Source organism: Medicago sativa, chromosome 8 (assembly GCF_051527215.1).
Source record: "Medicago sativa cultivar Bolivia chromosome 8, Bolivia_mono, whole genome shotgun sequence".
NCBI classification, from domain to species: Eukaryota; Viridiplantae; Streptophyta; class Magnoliopsida; order Fabales; family Fabaceae; genus Medicago; species Medicago sativa.
This window is the reverse complement of record NC_140756.1, coordinates 4,084,886-4,106,155: the sequence shown is the minus strand read 5'-3', so window position 1 is coordinate 4,106,155 and position 21,270 is coordinate 4,084,886. Positions and strand designations below refer to the sequence as shown.

General features: G+C 31.3%; 1 pseudogene; it reads right to left on the bottom strand.

Moving 5' to 3' along the window:
• Positions 1-256: 256 nt before the first annotated feature.
• On the bottom strand, positions 257-20,562 carry LOC146896263 (WAT1-related protein At4g30420-like; annotated as a pseudogene).
• Positions 20,563-21,270: the final 708 nt, after the last annotated feature.

Below are 21,270 nucleotides of genomic sequence, written 5' to 3'. Positions count from 1 at the left end.
TCCCATCATTTTATTGCAGCTTATTAATTTATGTAGATAATCTACAAATATATAGAATTTATAGTAAATAATTATGACCCCTTTTTGAAATTTCTAGATCCATCCATGGTTTGATTGATATGTTGACCGTATATAACCATATAATTTTTTTGAATAAAGTATATTACCATATAATATTGTACTCATAAAAATATCATCTTTTAAGTACAATTATTCAAACTATCTTTATTTATTAATGATATGATTCGACTATGTTTCAACTAGTTGAATCAATTGAACCATGACTCAAAGAATTCGTTGATTCAATCTCCGATCTAGTTTTCAAAAAATTGGTTAAAAGAGGTTCTTCCAAATCAATTTTACAGTTTGCTTCTCCACAAGATTCATTATTCGAAAATGTCACTTCCTCTGTCTCATTAGCCACTGATTTTGGATTTATCTTCTCTTTAACATCAACTACATCTTCAGCTTTACCCCAAAGCACAATATACAAGCCAATGATCACTCCAATTGCGCCTATTAAGCTAAAAACACATGAATCATAAGCATGCATGCATCATTTAATTAGATTAATAATTCAGAATTAATCTTCATTGTTAGAACTAATTAAATATTAATACCTTCCGGTGTATATCTCCTCATGAAGAAATTAAACAAGGCAGCCAATACAGTCACAATTATTGTTGTGAGAGGACTAAACATTGCAGAGAAGAGAGGTCCTCTCTTTTTAATGCACCATGCTTGGAGACAGAATACAACTGCAGATCCCATAATTCCCTGCAAAATAGTATATGTTTATTACAAAATTATATATATACAAGTATTATTATTATATCATCATGAAAATTCAACCACATGCATACTGCATATAAAGTGCAACCGAGTTGAACTAGAGACTTAATCTTATGCATACAAGTCTGGCTCCAAGAATAGTGCCGCAATTGATGATTGTAATGTTGACATTATACACATCCAGGCTGACAATGATAAATAATTAGGATGGCTTGCGTAGGATGGAACCTGAGGAAGATATATATACAAGGAGTATTGTTATATTATACAGGCTTAAATATGTTATTCGTCCCTGCAAATAGGGGTCGCTTAAAATTTCGTCCCTGCAATCGTTAATCCTTTTTTTTTGCCCCTGCAAAGTTTAATCAGTTAAAAATTCGTCCTTTGACCCAGTTAATCACTGCCACGTCAGCAATTTACCAAAAATGGCATGGGAATTGACGAAAATACCCCTGGCTTATTTTTTTTTTCCTTCAAAAAATTTTTTTTTCCAGATTTTTCCCGAATTTTTTTTTACAATTTTTTCTCCGAAAAATTTCAGTTTTAATTTTAACATTTTTTTGTCCGAAATTTTTTATGATTTTTAATTATTTTTTTTAATTTTAAAAAAAAATTCAAAATTTTAAATTTTTTTTTTTTAAGGAAAAAAATAAGCCAGGGGTATTTTCGTCAATTCCCATGCCATTTTTGGTAAATGCTGACGTGGCAGTAATTAATTGGGTCAAAGGACGAATTTTTAACTGATTAAACTTTGCAGGGGCAAAAAAAAAAGGATTAGCGATTGCAGGAACGAAATTTTAAGCGACCCCTATTTGCAGGGACGAATCACATATTTAAGCCTATTATATAAACAGAATAACGATCGAGCTTGCTTTGATCGCATATATTCCAGAATAATTGAAAATTAAGGTTAGTTCTTACTTCTAAAAAAAGGTTAGTTCATAATTATGCATTCTATTTCAAATCAAATCTCTTTCATAAATCTCTAGTAACGAGACTGAGAAAATATACATTTAAATGTGCGAAGGAATTTATCGTAAATAATCACGAATGATGATGTGCTAAATGGTGGTAGGTTATAAATTCTGAAATTGGTGGAATAAAAGAGGCGGTTGTGCTATAAGTTTGGTCAAAGTAGTGAAAAACGTACCTCGTGAACCTGGTGGGGGAAAAATTTCGGTATCTTATGCATTACTCTTAAATGTATAGGGATCATGCAAAATTACATAAATAACCAAAAAAATTAATTACTAAATATTAATGGCTTAACATTTTTTTACACATGCATCCAATAAGATCATTCCAAAGATATATGTGTAGAGATAATTTTGGAGTTGACCTAAACAAGTGGCATCATAAAATGATTTGATTGAATGTATATGAAAAAAAAAGTTTTACATATGGGTATATAATAAATTAGATTCATAACTTAATTTCTGTAATATTTTGAAAGCTAATATGCTAGAATATCTTGGGCTGTGATATGTTTCGATATAAAAAATGCATTTAAAGATTGTTTTTCTTAGAGTTGAATAAATAGTTTAACTTGCACCTTATAACATAAGAGCATTGCTATTTATCTAGAAAGTTTTAATCAAGAATTTATCAAGAAAAGGTCTCAACCAATTAAATTTGTTATTTGGCGGAAATCAAGGGAGGTAATGGTGTGTAATTAAGGAAAGGTGTTAGCAAATACACTATCTTAAAATTTTCTTGATAAATTTTGTCACTGTATCTATCGTTTCCCTAACATAAATAGTATTTATCATGATAAACATTTATACGTAAGATATTTTTATAACAAATATAAAATAAAATAAAGTTAAATTGTTTTCATACATAAGTTGTTTTCATAAGTTTTCTTGGTAAACATGCGTAAGATATTTTTATAAAAAATATAAAATAAAATAAAGTTAAATTGTTTTCATTTAAAATATAAGTTGTTTTCATAAGTTTTCTTGGTAAACTTATGAAAGTTAGCTAAAAAAAAAACTTATGAACATATCATTAGCTATTTTATAAACTCTCTCGAACATTATCACAAGTATTTATGCCAGTCGATAAACAAAACTAAGTCTATCCAACCATGTCCATTTATTCCCCCTGCTTTTAATTTTTTTACCATATACCCGTTTGAATTGACTTATCTGAATTTAGCTATTAGCATACGATCTTGTGAGTATGTTTGAAAAGTTTATGAAAACAACTTATAAATTATAATCTATTCATAAGTTATTTTCAGCTTATTTTCATATGCCTTCTAGAATAACTTACAAAAATGACACATAACTTATATGAAAATGGTTTGACTTTATTTTATATTTTACCGTAAAACCAACTTATACATAAGCAGTTATATGATAAGCACTTATAATATAAACACTTAATTAAAAAATATATAATAATTAAATACCTGTAAAATGAGCCAAATTGACCACCCAACAGTACTTCCCAAAAGAAATAGACATCCAAGAGACCAGTTGTTCTCATCACTTCTCGAGGTTGTGGCCATGATTAATTTTGAAGGTATATTTTCTGCATTTAAAAGTTTTGGACCCTTCAACAATGCGATGGACATTGCTCCACAAACACATATTATTGTTCCCACTATTTTGGCTATAGTTCTCATACTTCGAATATTGAATTTCTCCATTCTGTAATATAATCGATTTCAAATTAATTGAGACATATTTGTTTGAAATTTGATGGGGCAACAAAAACAGGTTGAGTGTAGTTAGAAATTTACCCTACAAAGGCTGCTATTACAAATGTGATTGCTGGAATAAGATTGTTCATGACACTTGCAATTGAAGCAGAAGATAGACATAGACCCTCAAAATATAAATTTTGATACAACGCACTACAGAAACAACAAAAAAAAAGTGAAAAGATTTACCAATCTCACATCCAACCAAATAAAATAACAACAATATATATATATATATATATATATATATATATATATATATATATATATATATATACCAAAAGTTGTTCTTGATGCTCAGAAATATAGATTAAAGGTGCAAGATATTACACAAAGTTAAAAGATTTTATGTATAAACTGAGAAAAGATTACAAGGCGGAAGCAAAGCGTGCTTCTGAATGAAAATAAACTTCCTATATATAGGAAAAAAGGTTCACTATTTGAACCGGTAAAAGGCGACCTAAACATTCGGTAGCCACAAGCAAACGACAAAACAACATTATTGTTAAAGCCGGGTGCACAATGGGCCCCATCGTCACTTTGACAATAAATACAACAAGACAAACAACTTTTACAAAGTTGTCAAAAAGAAAAAGCAAAAGAAAAAGCTAAAGCTAAAGCTGATCACGACTAAAGCAAAAGCTGAAAGGGACATATTGTCCAACAAAAGATTCTTTGAGATAATTGCTACGGGAAATTATTTGGCTTTGCTGGCGACAATTTCAATCATAGAGTCCCAAATATCTTCCATCGTTGGATCTGGTTGAGACTCACCAGGTAGAACATCTTCGTCTTCATCAATTTCTTTGGATCCTTTTGATGAGACTGACATATTATCTTCTAGGAAAGAGCAGAAAAACTGATCTTTCATGAAATCAAGAACTCTGACCTTAATTTGATCATTAGTCTCTTGAGGATATTTCCTCTGAAAATAAGTTTTTACTTCATTCATAGAGAAGTTTTGAGTGTTGGAATTTTTAACACTCTTGACTTTATCTGATGAGATAGAAGCCTTTATTTTATCAATCAAAATTTTAAGGTCGTCTGAACTCATATTAGTCCAAAATTTATAAAAGAAATTTCTTTGGAGAATAGGAACATTAAACTTGTCTTTAGAGATAGTGATATTCCATCTCCAAATCCAAGGAATTTGAAATTTACAGAAAAACAGACAAGGACATTGTCCTGTAATAAGTTTACTAGATGCAACCTTTTCAATTAAAGGGCTAGTATTACACCAAGAGGTATACAAATTTTGTATTTCTTCAGGAAGAATTTCTAAAGATGGACCAAATTTTTGCCACCAAGAAAAAAACCAGTTTGGGATAGATTTTTCCACAATTTCTGGGTTAATAGAAAAGAACCAAGAATGCTTGTTCTTAGGATTCTGGTAATAAAACATGTGGGTAAAAGCGTTAACATAATCCCAATAGTTGAAATTAATAGGATTGTTTTGACTATCTATAATAGCCTTTTCATTATTGGGGTTTATTCCCCAGTCTTTAGGAAGTAAAATTTTGTTAATGTGACATTTAGAAAAACTAATAAAGTCTTTAGTATTACCATTATGGTGATTATGAGTAATGGTAACTGATCCTGATCCGATCAAAAGCATTTCAAGGTGAGGTCTAGATTTACCAGCCATACCTGGATAACATCTAGTATCCAAATATCTGTCTTTAATAGTCCAACCATCACTATTATTTAGTGAAAGATCTTCATCATCAATATACATGATGGTTTCATTAATAGGGTTTTCTAAATACTCTTGGGAAGATTCTTCCAGAGTTATTTGCTTGTAAGAAATATTCTTACTTTTGGTTGTTGTCGAAGAAGATGCTTCTTCTTTTTCTTTCTTTATGTTGGAAGTATTAGGTCTTCCTTTGTTGTACTGTACCATAGACCAGTTACCAATGACTGGAATATTAGGATCAGTTTGAGCTTGGGGCAACATATTATTGCTCCCTTGATAGCCACGACCATATTGGCCACGACCTCCTCTTCCCCTATAAGGGGTTGTCATATCCCTGCAAAAATTCACGAGTTAAGAAGTCAGCAAGAGAGTTATTTTCTCCTTTAATATATTGAATATGAAATTCAAAGGCAGATAATTGAGCCTGCCAATTAGCAAAGATTTGTTTTGCTACAAGATTTTTAACATCTTTTTCAATAATAGGTTTTGCCGCACTACAATCAATCCTAAGCAAAAACTTTTGATTAAGTAAATCACTCTGAAATTTAGAGATACATTTTATGATAGAAAGCATTTCTTTCTTAACCGTAGAATACTTGGATTGGGTAGGATTCCATTTTCCTGAAGTAAATCTAACTAATACTTCTTTATTAGAAGTAGGGTTAACTTGTTTAAGGATTCCCCCATAACCCAAATTGGAAGCATCAGTTTCAACAATTTTGAAATAATTAGGATTGGCTAGAGAAAGGCAAGGCAAATTTTTGACTTTACTCTTAATCCTACGAACAGCATGAGTATGTTCGTCCGTCCAGGGCTTAGGTTTGGATTTTAGTCTATTGTACAAAATGGCTGTATCTTTAGACAAATACTCATAGTAGTCAGACACATAATTAAGACTACCTAAAAATCTCTATAATTGGGTTTTATCCAAAATAATATCTGGAAATTTAGAAGCAAATTCAATACTTCTATCAATAGGAATAATAGTTCCCTTATCAATTGTATGACCCAGAAATCTAATTTTAGTCTGGAATAATTTCATCTTGGGCGCAGAGACAACAAGCCCACTTCTTTTGACCACTTCTTTGAAGATCTTTAAATGTTTAACATGCTGATCTATAGTTTTAGAAAAGACTAAAACATCATCAATGTAAACAATAATAAATTCTGAGTATGACTCAAAAATATCATTCATAATTTTTTGAAATTCTGATGGCGCGTTTTTTAAACCAAAAGCCATAACCAACCATTCAAATTGACCAAAAGGAACTGTAAAGGCAGTTTTATATCTGTCAGATTCTTTAACTTGAATCTGCCAATAACCAGATTTCATATCAAATTTTGAAAATATAGCAGCAGTTGCTAATCTGTCAAGTAAATCTTTCTTGTTAGGAATAGGATACCTAATCCATTTTAAAACCTTATTAAGAGGTTTATAATTAATAACAAGCCTAGGAACACCACGTTCCTTTTCAGCTGCATTATCAACGTAAAACGCAGTACAACTCCAAGGAGATTTAGATTTTCTAATTAATCCTTTGTCAAGAAGAGATTGAATCTCTTTCCTACATAAATCTTGATAGGCATCATTCATTTGAGCCGGTCTAGCCTTAGTAGGAATTTGACTTTCATTAAAGTCATCAATATAGGGTAGAGAAACAATATGTTTCTTTCTATTCCAAAAAGCATTAGGAAAATCGTTACAGACTTCATTATTGAATTGAAGCTCTAAAGACTTAATCTGTCTTTGTATCTCAACTTTCTTAAGTTGATTATCAATATTGCGAAGACTAATTTCTTCTTTAAGAAAACATATTTGTTTTTCTTTTTTGTTAAGAATATCCTTAACTTCATTAAGCATCCTAGTATGAGGATTGGTGATAAATTCAAAAGTAATTTCTTGATTATCAATTAAAGTAGTAATTCCTCTTTGATCAATATTTTTGATGGGCATAATATTATGCAGAAAAGGGGTTCCTAATATAACTCTATGAGTTAAATTCTTTACCAAAATAAAATTAGTAGGTAAACAAATATTTTGATTGCAAATATAAGTATTAGAAAGTTTATAATTAACTTGAAGTTTATCTCCTCCCGCTTGGGTTAGAGATTGAGTAGTTTTAGAAAAATATTTTGTAGGAATAATTCCTTCCTGAATGCAGTTCAAATCTGCACCACTATCAACCAAAGCAATTTCGTTTTTTAGAACATATTCTTTGTTAATAACTAAAGTAATTTTTATAAACCACTTTTGTGAAGTAACTCTTTGAAGAGTAGTTAAAAAGGTATTTTCAGATTTTTCTTCGGAAGTAGGAGAATTAGAATTTTCAATTTTGGGAATGTCCTGAATAATTTCCTCAATTTTTAAAGTTTCTAATTTAGAAACTCGCTGAGATAATATATTATTATCTCTTTTTATCTGAGATATCTCTCCCTTAAGAAGATTAATTTCTCTTCTTAAATCATTAGTAGAAACAGGAGTTTCCTTAATATTGGTTTCGCGAAATCTAGACAAGACTTCACTAATTCTATAGGGTGTCTCAATAATTTGAGGACCTTTATCTTTATTAGAACCATCTTTAATAAGAAATTCTAATATTTTTCTTTTCAGATTATTGTCTGAAATACTATCAATAGCTTTTAAAGCTTCATCATGTTCCGCCGTAAGAACATTTAAACCATTCATTTCGACTATTTGTTTCCAATAGTCTATCTCTTCATTGCAAAGGCAATCAGAGTCTGAACTATTAATAGACTCGTTATCACTTGAAGAATCATTAATTTGATCTATAACCTCATTATTATCTTCTGATTCATTATCAGAGTATTTAAATAAAACTTTCTCAAGTTGAGATCGAAGATTATCATCTTCTATGTCATTAAGCTGTTTCTTCGTCCAGCATTGAGTGGCATAATGACCACTTTTGCCGCATTTATGGCAAGTAATACCTTTCGAAAACTTATCAGCTTTCCTTTTGTTTTTAGAACTAGGAAAATTTTCCCTAGACTTTCTTTTAGAGAAATTTTCTCTATGTTTCTTCCTATTAGAAGACTTGTGATGTTTCTTTCTCTTAGTTTGAGAAGTATCATTAGAAGAACTAATTTTCTTCTTGTTTTTTCTTTCTACTGTCGGTTTACCTAAGTCGAAGGCAAACTGTTCACAGAATTCACCTAATTGGTGTTTTTCTGTTAATTTCTGCTTTTTAAGCTGATTCTTTAATTTTATGTCATTACATAAAGAAAGGCCTTCTTGAATACAAGTATTCGTAATTTGACCATAAGTTAAATCTGGGTAATTAATATTTATCCCATCATTTCTATTTCTTAAAGATTGCCTAATTTTTTCGGCAAAAAGATGAGGTAAGCCATCCACAAACTTAGCTTTCCAATGACTACTATTCGGGTCTTCTATCATGAAAAGTCTTGATAAAAAGGTATCCTTGTACCGTCTAAAATGTGTCAAAGAAGGACAACGTAAATTTTGTAAAAGAGTGCAAATACGCTCTCCAACAGGTATTCTAGTACCAACAAAATTGTTTATTATTGAAAGACTTAAAGTATACACTGCGTCTTCTTCATTAGTATTAGTCACAGATCCTGTGGCTTCATTTTTAATAGTCTTTTTATGAGAAAGAATTTCTTCTCTTTGAGCAGCAGTGAGATACCAATCCCACCAACCTCTAAGTTGGCCAACAAATCCGACGGTAATAAAACTAGCAATATTTCTATCAGAATTACCTTGCTGTTTACAAATAGTGGAATACATAAGCATTTTCTGAATAACCGTGACAATTTGTCTATCATTTAGACCGTCAATGTTCCATTCATAAATGGACCTACCCGAGTACGAGTTTTGAACAATATCTTCATTTTCTTCAAAAAGCAAATCTTGCGGAGAAGGTCTATCGTAGTAAATTTTATCAACACCACGTTTAGTATAAACGGTATTAATGTCAGCCTTATCATTAAGACTAAAATCATTGAACATGGTAGCCAGTTCCTCTACACTTTCAAAATCCTTGTTAGAATTTTCTGATTCTTTATCTGAATCTTCATCTTTAGAAATAACATTAAGATTTGATTTCTTAAGTTTTTCTTGCAAAGTATTCATAAATTCATTCGAATTATCATCAATTTTGAAATTATCAATTTTAGTGGGAGGCTGAATTATAGGAGTTTCACTAATTTGGTCATAAAAACCTTTTGAAGTTGAAGTTGAAGGAATATCCTTTTTTTCAAAATTGTTCATTATAATCTTTTGATTGTCAATATTCTTTTCAACCAAAAATTTTAAAAACGCGATATCTTTATCTAAAGACAAAAGTTGATCTCCTATTCGAGTCAAATAAGCATTAGAAAAATTTTGCGCTTTGATTATAGAGCTTAACTCATTAAGGCTATTTAAGGTATTACCTACTTTAGGTCCTATGTTAGTGTGCGAATACGCAACAGCTTCAACGTCAGTTCCCAAAGTTAAACTTTTTTCAGGAGGAAAAGGAGATTGAATAGGCTCATTTTGCCCAATAATATACCAAGACCTAGATTTTAGAGTCAAAATATCTTTTTCATTTTGATCAAGAAAATAGGTTATAAACCATTCAACAAATCTAATGAACTCTTGAGTTATACTAAGATGTTCATAATAATCTTCCTTGATTTTCTTTCTTTCCCAATCTGGGAATTCTTTGAAAAACCATTTTCTAAAATCAGAATATTTTTCCATCATAAATTCATCATTTATGAATTTTCTCCACAGACTATTAGGCGTAAGATCCATTAAAAATCTGATTGAGTTGGGGAGGTTTTACCTTCTTTTTGACTATTATTAGTCTCATAAATTCCATAAGGAATTTTGTTGTCACTCATAATTATGTTTTCAACAGTTTCAGTTTCATCTTTAGTTTTAGATGTGGAAGCTTCTGAAAAAGATTTCCTAGAAATATTACTAGGAACAGAATAAAAATTGTTGGAAGAATATCTAGAAGATATACTTCTTGGTATTTTACAAATTCTCTGAGGATTAAAACGAATTTCAACATCTCCATCAGTAGTTTGAACAATTTGTTCAACATTTCTATTCATGATAGGTTCCGGGTTAACGATACGAGGAAGATTCCAATTATCAGGGAAATCTAATTCGTCCCATCTTATAAGTCTATTGGTGGCTACCTTAGAGGTCAATAAATTAGTATTAACCAAAGTAGTGGTTCCAGGATGACTTATTTGTCTAGCCTTAGGATTAAGGGTATTTAAAACCTTAAAATATATCCTATAACAAACAGTCATAATTTGACTTCCAGCTTTAAAATCATATCCATTAGTATGAATATTCATTTGTAAAGCTTCGAATAAATGTTTATCAGATAAAGATAAACTTAAATTACGTGCTATATCAAAATAGACTGGTCCATGACATAAACTGGACTCAATAACAGCAGCTAAAGATTCTTTAAAATTATTGCATCTGCCATCTCTAACGTATGCCATTATACTGGTATTTAAGCCAAGCAGAGTTAAAGGTCTAATAGCAATTTGTATTAACCCAACATGTATATATTTATACTCTTTAAAGGATTCTAAATCCTTTTTACATAACATAAATATATCTTGAGAATCTTTTGAGATTCTAACATTCTGTTCAATGGTCTTAACAGCCATTCTAGACTTAAAGTCAAACATCCCAAAATTATAAATTTCTTTTTTAGGAACAGAGGGTATTACCCATTTGTTTAAGTTTTCCAAATTGTTTGGGAATTCGACCAATTCTTGATTGGTGGTAAGATCATTTTGATCTGGTTCTTCCATGAAGAAAACCAAGGGCGAACAGTGTTATGACATAGTTAAATAACAAAGTAAAGCAAAGTATCCTAACTTTCTCATGATCATAATACCAGATAGTTTGAACTTAAAAAACTTTTATAAAAGTCTCTAAACCTATCAACCCGCAGGGATAGAAGAGCAAAGCTCTCAACGAGACATCGAACGCAGTAATCTGACAAAAATTCTCATCAAAACAGACATCACATATCTCTCACTCCCTCCGGGGAAAAAAACGAGATTTTTGTCTGAAACAAGAATCACCAGATCCGTCCCAAAATTCTTTTATGTTTAAAATAAAAGTTATTATGATCATGACAATGTTTTAATACTTATAAATACTAAGTTAAAAACTAAGTCATAACAACAGTTTAGCCTCTAATTGTCATTCAATTAGAGTTAGGTAGAAGAGGTACCTGGATCCAAAACGGAAAGGCGATGATACCAAAAGTTGTTCTTGATGCTCAGAAATATAGATTAAAGGTGCAAGATATTACACAAAGTTAAAAGATTTTATGTATAAACTGAGAAAAGATTACAAGGCGGAAGCAAAGCGTGCTTCTGAATGAAAATAAACTTCCTATATATAGGAAAAAAGGTTCACTATTTGAACCGGTAAAAGGCGACCTAAACATTCGGTAGCCACAAGCAAACGACAAAACAACATTATTGTTAAAGCCGGGTGCACAATGGGCCCCATCGTCACTTTGACAATAAATACAACAAGACAAACAACTTTTACAAAGTTGTCAAAAAGAAAAAGCAAAAGAAAAAGCTAAAGCTAAAGCTGATCACGACTAAAGCAAAAGCTGAAAGGGACATATTGTCCAACAAAAGATTCTTTGAGATAATTGCTACGGGAAATTATTTGGCTTTGCTGGCGACAATTTCAATCATAGAGTCCCAAATATCTTCCATCGTTGGATCTGGTTGAGACTCACCAGGTAGAACATCTTCGTCTTCATCAATTTCTTTGGATCCTTTTGATGAGACTGACATATTATCTTCTGGGAAAGAGCAGAAAAACTGATCTTTCATGAAATCAAGAACTCTGACCTTAATTTGATCATTAGTCTCTTGAGGATATTTCCTCTGAAAATAAGTTTTTACTTCATTCATAGAGAAGTTTTGAGTGTTGGAATTTTTAACACTCTTGACTTTATCTGATGAGATAGAAGCCTTTATTTTATCAATCAAAATTTTAAGGTCGTCTGAACTCATATTAGTCCAAAATTTATAAAAGAAATTTCTTTGGAGAATAGGAACATTAAACTTGTCTTTAGAGATAGTGATATTCCATCTCCAAATCCAAGGAATTTGAAATTTACAGAAAAACAGACAAGGACATTGTCCTGTAATAAGTTTACTAGATGCAACCTTTTCAATTAAAGGGCTAGTATTACACCAAGAGGTATACAAATTTTGTATTTCTTCAGGAAGAATTTCTAAAGATGGACCAAATTTTTGCCACCAAGAAAAAAACCAGTTTGGGATAGATTTTTCCACAATTTCTGGGTTAATAGAAAAGAACCAAGAATGCTTGTTCTTAGGATTCTGGTAATAAAACATGTGGGTAAAAGCGTTAACATAATCCCAATAGTTGAAATTAATAGGATTGTTTTGACTATCTATAATAGCCTTTTCATTATTGGGGTTTATTCCCCAGTCTTTAGGAAGTAAAATTTTGTTAATGTGACATTTAGAAAAACTAATAAAGTCTTTAGTATTACCATTATGGTGATTATGAGTAATGGTAACTGATCCTGATCCGATCAAAAGCATTTCAAGGTGAGGTCTAGATTTACCAGCCATACCTGGATAACATCTAGTATCCAAATATCTGTCTTTAATAGTCCAACCATCACTATTATTTAGTGAAAGATCTTCATCATCAATATACATGATGGTTTCATTAATAGGGTTTTCTAAATACTCTTGGGAAGATTCTTCCAGAGTTATTTGCTTGTAAGAAATATTCTTACTTTTGGTTGTTGTCGAAGAAGATGCTTCTTCTTTTTCTTTCTTTATGTTGGAAGTATTAGGTCTTCCTTTGTTGTACTGTACCATAGACCAGTTACCAATGACTGGAATATTAGGATCAGTTTGAGCTTGGGGCAACATATTATTGCTCCCTTGATAGCCACGACCATATTGGCCACGACCTCCTCTTCCCCTATAAGGGGTTGTCATATCCCTGCAAAAATTCACGAGTTAAGAAGTCAGCAAGAGAGTTATTTTCTCCTTTAATATATTGAATATCAAATTCAAAGGCAGATAATTGAGCCTGCCAATTAGCAAAGATTTGTTTTGCTACAAGATTTTTAACATCTTTTTCAATAATAGGTTTTGCCGCACTACAATCAATCCTAAGCAAAAACTTTTGATTAAGTAAATCACTCTGAAATTTAGAGATACATTTTATGATAGAAAGCATTTCTTTCTTAACCATAGAATACTTGGATTGGGTAGGATTCCATTTTCCTGAAGTAAATCTAACTAATACTTCTTTATTAGAAGTAGGGTTAACTTGTTTAAGGATTCCCCCATAACCCAAATTGGAAGCATCAGTTTCAACAATTTTGAAATAATTAGGATTGGCTAGAGAAAGGCAAGGCAAATTTTTGACTTTACTCTTAATCCTACGAACAGCATGAGTATGTTCGTCCGTCCAGGGCTTAGGTTTGGATTTTAGTCTATTGTACAAAATGGCTGTATCTTTAGACAAATACTCATAGTAGTCAGACACATAATTAAGACTACCTAAAAATCTCTGTAATTGGGTTTTATCCAAAATAATATCTGGAAATTTAGAAGCAAATTCAATACTTCTATCAATAGGAATAATAGTTCCCTTATCAATTGTATGACCCAGAAATCTAATTTTAGTCTGGAATAATTTCATCTTGGGCGCAGAGACAACAAGCCCACTTCTTTTGACCACTTCTTTGAAGATCTTTAAATGTTTAACATGCTGATCTATAGTTTTAGAAAAGACTAAAACATCATCAATGTAAACAATAATAAATTCTGAGTATGACTCAAAAATATCATTCATAATTTTTTGAAATTCTGATGGCGCGTTTTTTAAACCAAAAGCCATAACCAACCATTCAAATTGACCAAAAGGAACTGTAAAGGCAGTTTTATATCTGTCAGATTCTTTAACTTGAATCTGCCAATAACCAGATTTCATATCAAATTTTGAAAATATAGCAGCAGTTGCTAATCTGTCAAGTAAATCTTTCTTGTTAGGAATAGGATACCTAATCCATTTTAAAACCTTATTAAGAGGTTTATAATTAATAACAAGCCTAGGAACACCACGTTCCTTTTCAGCTGCATTATCAACGTAAAACGCAGTACAACTCCAAGGAGATTTAGATTTTCTAATTAATCCTTTGTCAAGAAGAGATTGAATCTCTTTCCTACATAAATCTTGATAGGCATCATTCATTTGAGCCGGTCTAGCCTTAGTAGGAATTTGACTTTCATTAAAGTCATCAATATAGGGTAGAGAAACAATATGTTTCTTTCTATTCCAAAAAGCATTAGGAAAATCGTTACAGACTTCATTATTGAATTGAAGCTCTAAAGACTTAATCTGTCTTTGTATCTCAACTTTCTTAAGTTGATTATCAATATTGCGAAGACTAATTTCTTCTTTAAGAAAACATATTTGTTTTTCTTTTTTGTTAAGAATATCCTTAACTTCATTAAGCATCCTAGTATGAGGATTGGTGATAAATTCAAAAGTAATTTCTTGATTATCAATTAAAGTAGTAATTCCTCTTTGATCAATATTTTTGATGGGCATAATATTATGCAGAAAAGGGGTTCCTAATATAACTCTATGAGTTAAATTCTTTACCAAAATAAAATTAGTAGGTAAACAAATATTTTGATTGCAAATATAAGTATTAGAAAGTTTATAATTAACTTGAAGTTTATCTCCTCCCGCTTGGGTTAGAGATTGAGTAGTTTTAGAAAAATATTTTGTAGGAATAATTCCTTCCTGAATGCAGTTCAAATCTGCACCACTATCAACCAAAGCAATTTCGTTTTTTAGAACATATTCTTTGTTAATAACTAAAGTAATTTTTATAAACCACTTTTGTGAAGTAACTCTTTGAAGAGTAGTTAAAAAGGTATTTTCAGATTTTTCTTCGGAAGTAGGAGAATTAGAATTTTCAATTTTGGGAATGTCCTGAATAATTTCCTCAATTTTTAAAGTTTCTAATTTAGAAACTCGCTGAGATAATATATTATTATCTCTTTTTATCTGAGATATCTCTCCCTTAAGAAGATTAATTTCTCTTCTTAAATCATTAGTAGAAACAGGAGTTTCCTTAATATTGGTTTCGCGAAATCTAGACAAGACTTCACTAATTCTATAGGGTGTCTCAATAATTTGAGGACCTTTATCTTTATTAGAACCATCTTTAATAAGAAATTCTAATATTTTTCTTTTCAGATTATTGTCTGAAATACTATCAATAGCTTTTAAAGCTTCATCATGTTCCGCCGTAAGAACATTTAAACCATTCATTTCGACTATTTGTTTCCAATAGTCTATCTCTTCATTGCAAAGGCAATCAGAGTCTGAACTATTAATAGACTCGTTATCACTTGAAGAATCATTAATTTGATCTATAACCTCATTATTATCTTCTGATTCATTATCAGAGTATTTAAATAAAACTTTCTCAAGTTGAGATCGAAGATTATCATCTTCTATGTCATTAAGCTGTTTCTTCGTCCAGCATTGAGTGGCATAATGACCACTTTTGCCGCATTTATGGCAAGTAATACCTTTCGAAAACTTATCAGCTTTCCTTTTGTTTTTAGAACTAGGAAAATTTTCCCTAGACTTTCTTTTAGAGAAATTTTCTCTATGTTTCTTCCTATTAGAAGACTTGTGATGTTTCTTTCTCTTAGTTTGAGAAGTATCATTAGAAGAACTAATTTTCTTCTTGTTTTTTCTTTCTACTGTCGGTTTACCTAAGTCGAAGGCAAACTGTTCACAGAATTCACCTAATTGGTGTTTTTCTGTTAATTTCTGCTTTTTAAGCTGATTCTTTAATTTTATGTCATTACATAAAGAAAGGCCTTCTTGAATACAAGTATTCGTAATTTGACCATAAGTTAAATCTGGGTAATTAATATTTATCCCATCATTTCTATTTCTTAAAGATTGCCTAATTTTTTCGGCAAAAAGATGAGGTAAGCCATCCACAAACTTAGCTTTCCAATGACTACTATTCGGGTCTTCTATCATGAAAAGTCTTGATAAAAAGGTATCCTTGTACCATCTAAAATGTGTCAAAGAAGGACAACGTAAATTTTGTAAAAGAGTGCAAATACGCTCTCCAACAGGTATTCTAGTACCAACAAAATTGTTTATTATTGAAAGACTTAAAGTATACACTGCGTCTTCTTCATTAGTATTAGTCACAGATCCTGTGGCTTCATTTTTAATAGTCTTTTTATGAGAAAGAATTTCTTCTCTTTGAGCAGCAGTGAGATACGAATCCCACCAACCTCTAAGTTGGCCAACAAATCCGACGGTAATAAAACTAGCAATATTTCTATCAGAATTACCTTGCTGTTTACAAATAGTGGAATACATAAGCATTTTCTGAATAACCGTGACAATTTGTCTATCATTTAGACCGTCAATGTTCCATTCATAAATGGACCTACCCGAGTACGAGTTTTGAACAATATCTTCATTTTCTTCAAAAAGCAAATCTTGCGGAGAAGGTCTATCGTAGTAAATTTTATCAACACCACGTTTAGTATAAACGGTATTAATGTCAGCCTTATCATTAAGACTAAAATCATTGAACATGGTAGCCAGTTCCTCTACACTTTCAAAATCCTTGTTAGAATTTTCTGATTCTTTATCTGAATCTTCATCTTTAGAAATAACATTAAGATTTAATTTCTTAAGTTTTTCTTGCAAAGTATTCATAAATTCATTCGAATTATCATCAATTTTGAAATTCTCAATTTTAGTGGGAGGCTGAATTATAGGAGTTTCACTAATTTGGTCATAAAAACCTTTTGAAGTTGAAGTTGAAGGAATATCCTTTTTTTCAAAATTGTTCATTATAATCTTTTGATTGTCAATATTCTTTTCAACCAAAAATTTTAAAAACGCGATATCTTTATCTAAAGACAAAAGTTGATCTCCTATTCGAGTCAAATAAGCATTAGAAAAATTTTGCGCTTTGATTATAGAGCTTAACTCATTAAGGCTATTTAAGGTATTACCTACTTTAGGTCCTATGTTAGTGTGCGAATACGCAACAGCTTCAACGTCAGTTCCCAAAGTTAAACTTTTTTCAGGAGGAAAAGGAGATTGAATAGGCTCATTTTGCCCAATAATATACCAAGACCTAGATTTTAGAGTCAAAATATCTTTTTCATTTTGATCAAGAAAATAGGTTATAAACCATTCAACAAATCTAATGAACTCTTGAGTTATACTAAGATGTTCATAATAATCTTCCTTGATTTTCTTTCTTTCCCAATCTGGGAATTCTTTGAAAAACCATTTTCTAAAATCAGAATATTTTTCCATCATAAATTCATCATTTATGAATTTTCTCCACAGACTATTAGGCGTAAGATCCATTAAAAATCTGATTGAGTTGGGGAGGTTTTACCTTCTTTTTGACTATTATTAGTCTCATAAATTCCATAAGGAATTTTGTTGTCACTCATAATTATGTTTTCAACAGTTTCAGTTTCATCTTTAGTTTTAGATGTGGAAGCTTCTGAAAAAGATTTCCTAGAAATATTACTAGGAACAGAATAAAAATTGTTGGAAGAATATCTAGAAGATATACTTCTTGGTATTTTACAAATTCTCTGAGGATTAAAACGAATTTCAACATCTCCATCAGTAGTTTGAACAATTTGTTCAACATTTCTATTCATGATAGGTTCCGGGTTAACGATACGAGGAAGATTCCAATTATCAGGGAAATCTAATTCGTCCCATCTTATAAGTCTATTGGTGGCTACCTTAGAGGTCAATAAATTAGTATTAACCAAAGTAGTGGTTCCAGGATGACTTATTTGTCTAGCCTTAGGATTAAGGGTATTTAAAACCTTAAAATATATCCTATAACAAACAGTCATAATTTGACTTCCAGCTTTAAAATCATATCCATTAGTATGAATATTCATTTGTAAAGCTTCGAATAAATGTTTATCAGATAAAGATAAACTTAAATTAGGTGCTATATCAAAATAGACTGGTCCATGACATAAACTGGACTCAATAACAGCAGCTAAAGATTCTTTAAAATTATTGCATCTGCCATCTCTAACGTATGCCATTATACTGGTATTTAAGCCAAGCAGAGTTAAAGGTCTAATAGCAATTTGTATTAACCCAACATGTATATATTTATACTCTTTAAAGGATTCTAAATCCTTTTTACATAACATAAATATATCTTGAGAATCTTTTGAGATTCTAACATTCTGTTCAATGGTCTTAACAGCCATTCTAGACTTAAAGTCAAACATCCCAAAATTATAAATTTCTTTTTTAGGAACAGAGGGTATTACCCATTTGTTTAAGTTTTCCAAATTGTTTGGGAATTCGACCAATTCTTGATTGGTGGTAAGATCATTTTGATCTGGTTCTTCCATGAAGAAAACCAAGGGCGAACAGTGTTATGACATAGTTAAATAACAAAGTAAAGCAAAGTATCCTAACTTTCTCATGATCATAATACCAGATAGTTTGAACTTAAAAAACTTTTATAAAAGTCTCTAAACCTATCAACCCGCAGGGATAGAAGAGCAAAGCTCTCAACGAGACATCGAACGCAGTAATCTGACAAAAATTCTCATCAAAACAGACATCACATATCTCTCACTCCCTCCGGGGAAAAAAAACGAGATTTTTGTCTGAAACAAGAATCACCAGATCCGTCCCAAAATTCTTTTATGTTTAAAATAAAAGTTATTATGATCATGACAATGTTTTAATACTTATAAATACTAAGTTAAAAACTAAGTCATAACAACAGTTTAGCCTCTAATTGTCATTCAATTAGAGTTAGGTAGAAGAGGTACCTGGATCCAAAACGGAAAGGTACTACAAGTTCCACAAATTAAAAAAAAGATTATTTGTTTAAACATTAAAATGATTAATTTGTTTTGAACTTGATCTTGCACATGCATCAACATTGAAATTTTTGAGGTGACTTTTCGACCATGTGAATCCTACAAAACTCGAGAAACTACTAGGGTGGCAAAACGGGTCTGACCCGCCGGGCCGGCCCGTTTGGCCCGCTATTTTTGGCGGGCTGAGTTGAAGTTTTGAACTCACTTTCTATAGTTGGCTCGGCTCGACTCGTCTCGTTAAAATACGGGGCGGGCACGGGGCGGGGCGGGCCGGCCCACTTAACTCGTTGGAAACGGGACGGGCACGGGGCGTGGCGGGGCGGCTCGCTTAACTCGTGTTTTAATTTGTTATTTGAGTCTTATTTCATGTTTTTGGATTTATTTTGGTTTTTAGATATATTTTGAGACTTATTTCATGCTTTTGGATTTATCTTGGTTGTTGAGTTTATTTATTTTAAGACTTATTTTATAATTTGGTAGTTGGATTTATTTTATGATTTGTTTTATGTTGCGCATTTGCCTTATTTTGCTATTAGTTATGATGTTAAATTCGACAATTTGATAATTATCTTGTTTTTCACAAATTTACTTGCTACCTATTCTTTTATATTTTTTTACGATAAAAGCAACATAGTTTTTTGTGTAACAATTAAGTTGTAAAAAGAAATAAAAAAAATAAGTTTTTGTTTGGCGGGCCGGCCCGCCAACTCGCAAGCCCGCCACTAAACGGGGCGGAGTGAGATTTTGGACTCAGTCACAAAATTAGACTCGGCTCGTCTCGTCTCGTTTTTAGCGGGCTTAGACGGGGCGGGCCTAAATGGGGCGGGCCGGCCCGCTTTGCCATCCCTAGAAACTAGTATTCACATTTGTGCGTGGAAGATATATGATTTATAAAAAAAAAAAAAAAAAATTACTTATTGTTTGCTGAGGGACATGTAGAAGAAGATTTAAGTTTGAAAATGGAATTTGTGGTTTACATGAGTGTAAGTATGCATTTATATTACTAGAAAATGAAAACAAACCCAATTAGTGAAGTCATGAATATCCAGGAAAAACTCCTCAAGTCTAAGGAGTAGGAGGCAGAGTTTCTCCTGTCAATAGAAAAAAGAAAGAAACAAATAATTAATAAACACATTTGACATGAGAGGGAAGATGAGTAATTAATAAATAATAATAATAACAAAAAAATGGAAGAGAAGTAGTAATAGTAAAGTATAGCATACTCATATAAATAAGCAATTGGAGCAAGAAAAATGGTTGCAAAAGCACTACGGTACATTACAAATACCGCAGGGCTCATACCCTCCGAAAGTGCAATTCTTGTGCTAAGATTCATGCCTGAATATATAGATTGTATCAACAACATAACCAACACTGGCATGTAGTATTCTATGTCCAAACCTCCCATCCTTGCAATGTACTTGCCCCTCCTCAACCAAATGTGTTTTATAAGCTGTCAAAATTTCCCCACACAGTCATTAGAAGTTGGATTTGGAGCAACAGTTTGCACAAGGGATTTATCCGATCGATATCAGACGATTCAAATTTTAAAGCAATTTTTGTTTTTGCTGCTGAATATAAAATTCTCATGTTCAAATTTAGATCGTCCAATATTGATCGAATGCTTCAATTAGCTTGTTGATTGCGTGCAGTCACCGACTTGTGATTGTGCACACAAGCCGGATCCCTTTCGCTTTCAACGGTCAAGCGAAAATAGACCAACAACCACAAACATGATTTATGATATATGAAAAGAGGAAAAACTTTTTATACATATGGAGCTTTTACGGTCCGAATTGAAAGAAGAAGAAAAAACTTAACATGTTCTGATTTTATTGTTTATGTGATATTTAGCGAAATATAAAAAGAAATATCGTAGAAACTTAATTATTTTTTTTAAGGTGAAACTTAAATATTTGTGTAAGTAGTATTTAAGGTGTAAAATACAAATACTCAATATATTTAATTTTCATTTATTCTATTTTGAAGGGATTTTTCAATTATTCTTATTCTTTTTTTTTTTACAAGAATTATTCTTATTCATGCATAATCAATATTCATATCCACTCCCAAAAAATAATCAATATTCATATCTCTATGTCTTATTTGGCAAATA